At 38.4% G+C, this 6084-nt stretch overlaps 1 non-coding gene across 1 annotated transcript; it reads right to left on the reverse strand.

Moving 5' to 3' along the window:
* Positions 1 to 1950: 1950 nt before the first annotated feature.
* LOC125809077 (small nucleolar RNA R71) lies at positions 1951 to 2057 on the reverse strand. Its single transcript, XR_007441760.1, has one exon. It is a non-coding gene; the product is annotated as a small nucleolar RNA R71 (small nucleolar RNA).
* Positions 2058 to 6084: the final 4027 nt, after the last annotated feature.

Genomic DNA, 6084 nt, shown 5'->3' on the forward strand with positions numbered 1-6084 from the left:
CTAGGACATAAATGAGCAATAGAGACAACACGAGCGAAAAAAAGAAGGGAAAAACAAGCCTGATGATCACCAATGTCACTCGACGAGTTGCCAAGTTGCCACTCTACCGCCTAAAGTTATAGAACGTTGAGGCTGGATTAGGGGTAGCTTCGGCTAGCAACAGTTCCACTCGGCGTGACACCGGTCACATTGGCGATGGATGACTAGGTTGCTGAAAATACTGATGGAGATCCAAATAAGTGCTGATGGGCGAGATGAAATGAAAAAAAGTGCATCGCAGAATCACTCGGCGATCCCGATCTGGCTCGCCTAAAATTACAGTGGTTGGACTAAAAAGAGGTGAAAAATGAAGGCGAGACAAAGGAAAATTGGTGAGTCGCCGAACGATCGGCGAATCCTGACTTACCTCGCCGATTGGTCCTAAATAGCCATACATTAGACTTGCCTAAATTGATTTTTGCAAGAGAGAGACAATATTCAGAAACGTGACGAACAAAAGATTGAGAGCAAAAACACTACCATTGTCGGTTTCAAGTGATTTTAACAAAGTTTTTCATTAAGATTTTGTAATAAAGAAGATTTTAGTTAATTTAACTCTCGATTTTCATTTACCCAGCTATGGAAAACATGGCAGGTGTTGATTTCCATCTTTTCACCATGATTGGCTAAAACACTAACCTTGGGAGTTTGACAATGTGACCAATTATTGCATTCTACTAAATGGGTGTTCTCGATTAGTGATTGTTGGTGTTAACCTGAAGCGGGTCTAACCTATTATGGTGGTTTAACTTTATTATTGGTTCTTTGGTGTGATAGATTTCCAAGTTTTGTGCTTGCTCAAGAGAGAAGTGCAGAACCAATGTAGTAATTTGGCATCCTTAGTAATGGGTCTTGACAGTTTCAGCTTGAGAAAGTGAAACCCAAGACCCAACATTTGTATCTAGCTTGAAAGAGTGGATTTGATGAGAACGTGGGCTTCTTAGCTTATGGATAGTGTTGAGGTTTGAGAGAACTTAACGGAAATAAGGCAATTGTTCGAGAGAAAATTGTTTTACTTATAGTCCATTCTACCCCCGATGAATTCTCATTATCGGTTATGATGTACACCCGTTAAGTTGAATTCGACAATTGGTTAGTCAATCCCAAAGTGTTTTCTAGTTATCTAATTGTTTTTTGTTAATAATTTGAAGTAGGTTGGTAACGACATCCTGAAATTTTGAATATTAAACTCTTAAGTGTGTGCTGCTCAGCTGCAAAGGTCATCATCATACTTTCGTATATGAATTCAAGGAAAGCTACTTTCTGTGGGATTGACCCAACTTAGTTGGTTGGGTTATATACTGACTAACGATCGTTGACACTTAGAATTGGATGAAGTGTCTTTGAAACGTTAATCAAAATGGCACTGCTGCGGGGAGTAGCGTTACTTAGAGTTCTTTCATCGAAGATTTGACTTGTGAATTTGTTGGCTGTAGTTGAATCGGCTTAGACTGCATTGTGTAGTGTTAGTTGGACTACATAGAAGTAAAAATGAGTGAGGAATAGGTGAATGGTAGCCAAGCAGGTCATCGGGACGGTATCGATGATATCAATAGTGTTTACAACCCATCTCAACCAGGTGAAATGGGTGCAATTTGCCTACCGCAAACTGATGGGAATGTAATATTTGAGGTTACTAGCATGACTCTTCATCTCCTCCACATGAGGGGACTCTATGGAGGGCTAGAACACGAAGATCCGCATCAGCATGTAAGAAATTTTACAGAGGTGTGCAGCCCATTTTCATTCAAGAATGTGTCACAAGAGTCAATCCGGCTTCGGTTATTCCATTATCTTTGACGAGGGAGGCTAGCAAGTGATTGGCCGAGTTACCAAACAATTCCATCACATCATGGGAAGATCTGATTATAGAATTCAATGCAAGATTCTTTCCCCCCATCAAGGATGATGAAACTTAGAGATGACATCCAAGGTTTCAAGCGATGGGAGGGTGAACCCATCCATGAAACGTGGGTGAGGTTTAAGAAACTCTTGCTTAAATGCCCAACTCATGGGCTACCAAGCGATTTGCTACTCCAATATTTTTACCGGAGTTTTGATTCGATTAATAAAGGGGTGGCTAATCAATTGGTACGAGGGGGAATAATGTTGCAATCATTTGAGGTGGCTTCATTTCTTCTTGATAACATGATGAAAATAAATCAATCTTGGTACACCCAAGAGGATCAAGTCTCTCCTTTTTGTTTTAGAATGACACAAGAACAACTTGATAAGGAAAGAGAAAGCGATGAAAACATCAAGAAAATGTTGACCCAAATAGAACTATTACAAGAGCATATGATGGAGAATGTGGAAAATCCCAAGGAGACAAGTGGAGTGTTTAGAGTTGAAGAGGGTTCTTCCTCCGGTTATTCAAAGATGGGGGAGAATTAAGGTTGGAATTCCAAGAGATACGAGGAGGGTTTCTAGCCACGCTATTTACAGCGAGGGGGGAATCAAGGTTGGAACTATCACAAGGGGGAAGAGAAGAGAATATACTATCAAGATCGGGTTGAGCAAAATAATTATTGGAAATGGGAGGATGACCATGAAGAGGACCACACTCACTCGAGTGAGAGCCCAAAATTGAAAGGGAGTGCAAATAGTCCCCGGGTGAATGATTTGCTGTCACGCATCGTTGATAAAGTTGAAGGTTCGGATGATTTGTTAAAAGGGATAAAAATTGACTTTACATCATTGAACAATAAAGTAAACTCTCACGCAGATGTAATCAAGATACTTGAAGGTCAGTTGAGTTTACTTTCAGCACAATTGAAACCAAAAATGGCAATGGAAGATGATGAAAGAGGGATGGTTGTGGTTACTCATAGTGGAAAGGTAGCAAGAGGCGATGTGACGGGCAATGAAGAAGCTCAAATGCATGAAGAAGACAAATGTATAGAGGAAGAAGAGACACCCATCCTTCAAAGCATTGCCAAAGGACCACAAAAACATGTGGAGAAACACAATTCAATCCCAAAAGTTATGCAACCTTTACCCAAAATATCACCTCCATTTCCTCAACGTCTCAAGAAGAAGAAGAATGAGGATGAGAAGTTCAAGAAATTTTTATCTGTGTTCTAGACATTATTGATTAATCTCCCTCTAGTTGAAGCATTGTTGGAAATGTCAAGGTTATGTCATGGTTTTGAAGGAGTTAGTCACAAAGAAAAAGAGCTTGGATTTTGAGACAATCGAAGTTTCTCATAGTTGTAGTGCAATTAATACTAAGGAGCTGATCAAAAAGAGAGAGAGGATCCCAGAGCGTTCACCATCCCTTACACCATCGGAGTGCTCCAATTTGCTAAAGCCCTATGCGATTTGGGAGCAACCATCAACCTAATGCCTTATGCAATCTATAATCAACTTGGGTTGGGTGAACCGAAAGCCACAACAATGAGACTCTTGATGGCGGACCGATAAATTAAACATCCTGTGGGGATACTGTCACGACTCGAGAGCACCCCCTAGTTAAAAACTAAAAACCATAATGAATTAAGAACTTTGTTTACAAAGAAGACATTTCATAAAAAAAAACAATAGCAAGCGGAAGACTTTCTAGACTTTATACATGATGTCTCAAAACCATCTAATACTTTAGATTACAAAATTCGGGACCAATCCCATACACAACTTAAACAATACTAAAAAGACATAAAAGAACATATGGGGTATTGTCCTCGAATATATGAGGACTCACCAAGTCTTCATCTTCAACACTTAAAAACCTATCACATAGCCATGACATGTCATCATCTCCAAATCCCTACACTTTAGTCCAAAAAGGGAAAGAAAGGGGTTAGCACAATTAAGTACTAAGTATGGAGACCATACAAAAACATGCCAAAAAGGACATTTTCAAGGAAGTAAATGCTTTCATATCATTTGATAAAACCTTTCCTTTACAAGTATAAGAAACATAATACAAGTCAACATTAACATATAAAACCATAGCCAACCATACATATACTCACATATGTCCATATACAACCCATGCTTAACTTTAAAAGAACACATGCCATTTCATTACCATAGGACCTCTACCTAATATATTCTTAAGACACACTTGAGTGAGAAAAGAAGTGACCGCCCATACAACCTCTTCAAGCACACTTAAGTGTTCCCCAAGATTACCTTAGATAAGGACATTTCCTTTACAACATAACATCAATAGACCAACATTCTTTAAGAAACCATTTTGGAGACATTCAAGCACATAAGGGGACTTTCAAATAATAGTTGTTAGACTTAGGGAACTCACTTTAGTATCTTCAAAGCCTACTCGTGCCATGTGTAGATAGCATCCCATACTACTACCTACACGTTGTAGAACCTATCCAATAACTAGAGTGCACATCCACATGATGGGAATAGGCATTAACCGACATAGACCATGCGAGCTAGACATGGAATCCGGTGTCATAAAACCCTACACCGTGGAAGGTGTTCTACTTGCCAAGGGTAGAACTAGGACACATCCCATGTAGGCACATGGTTTAGGGGATATCCAAAGATGTTCATTGTACTCTTGCCTCATACTCGGGAGAGCTACCATCTTAACTATATCCACTCGGTGCTTAGCCTTAGTTCCCATAAAGTAATTTCATTCACATGTATGTGCTAGAGAGGGCACCATCATTAGGTCTACCGACCCATAGCACATTTACCGAGAAGGGCACCACAAGGATCTACCGATCAAGGTTCATTAAGGATAGCTCATTAAATCCCCCTGGAAGGGTGCCTTAGGCCTACCGATTTTTCATTAAGGGTGCCTTAAGCCTACCGGTCCAAGGTTCATCATTTCACACATGAGAAGGGCTACCACCATTAGGTCTACCGATTTCATGGTTTTACATTTACTTAGGAAAGCTAGACTTATGAAAGGGCACCATTTCTTAGTGTTGCCAATTCAAGTCTTAGCCTAGAATTCCTCTTTTAGCATTTATAGAAAGGGCACCATTTCTTAGTTCTAGCCCACTTCACACTTTCATGCATTCAAGACTTTAAGTAAAAAGGAGGGACACTTTAGTCTACCAACCAAGTCACAACATTTTCATTTAAAGATACTTCATAATCCAACATCATTTCATATATACATCATGAGAAATCATACTTTAACTTACAATGCTATCCACTTTACATAGGATCATCACAAGATCACATAAAACTCATTCACATCATACCTTCACATATAGCTTCATATAAAACTCATTCACATCATACCTTCACATATAGCTTCACATAAAACTCATTCACATCATACCTTCACATATAGCTTCACATAAAACTCATTCACATCATACCTTCACATATAGTTTCATATAAGACTTTACATATAGCCTTATATGTGTATAATAATACAACAATATAATAACATTCACATAATGCCCTTCATGGCCTCAATTCACAATAATACCACAAATAACCACCTCCACCAAAGGTGGATCAAACCAACCAATAACAATTATATTAATACTAAGAGATCAAGCCATCTTACCACCCTTTTCAAAGGCCATAAGCCACAGTACTCAATTCCATGCCAATTATACAATATTTATCAAGTTTGATCAATTTACCCTCTTTCCATGGCTATCTTCATCATCCTCATATTCCAACAATTAACAATACAATAACAATGATAATAACAACATTCAACTATACAAGCTAAGCTAAGCATAAGCCAATAATCAACATGAAGACCAATTCACAATTTTGTCCATTCAAGGCTAACATCCCACATCCTTCAATTCACTAACAATTCTTAACAATTCCACATAGATAAATACATATATGAACAGTCCACAACAATCTACACAATAATCGTCCATCAATTACACAAAATCAATACACCCACTTTAGGCCAAATTTAGAGAATTTAAGAAGACATGGGTTCATGGGAATTTCTTTCTAAAAACCATTAATAATCATTAATAACCATATAAATCATCATTTAAAACCTTTTTATGCAAGAACCCATGCTAGAATCGAAATAGGTTTTTGTGTGTATTTGAAAAACCTTGAAAACCTTTTGATTGGGTTCCTTGA

Source organism: Solanum verrucosum, unplaced genomic scaffold (genome assembly GCF_900185275.1).
Source record: "Solanum verrucosum unplaced genomic scaffold, falcon-dt-bn FXZP01000296.1, whole genome shotgun sequence".
Classification (NCBI taxonomy): domain Eukaryota; kingdom Viridiplantae; phylum Streptophyta; class Magnoliopsida; order Solanales; family Solanaceae; genus Solanum; species Solanum verrucosum.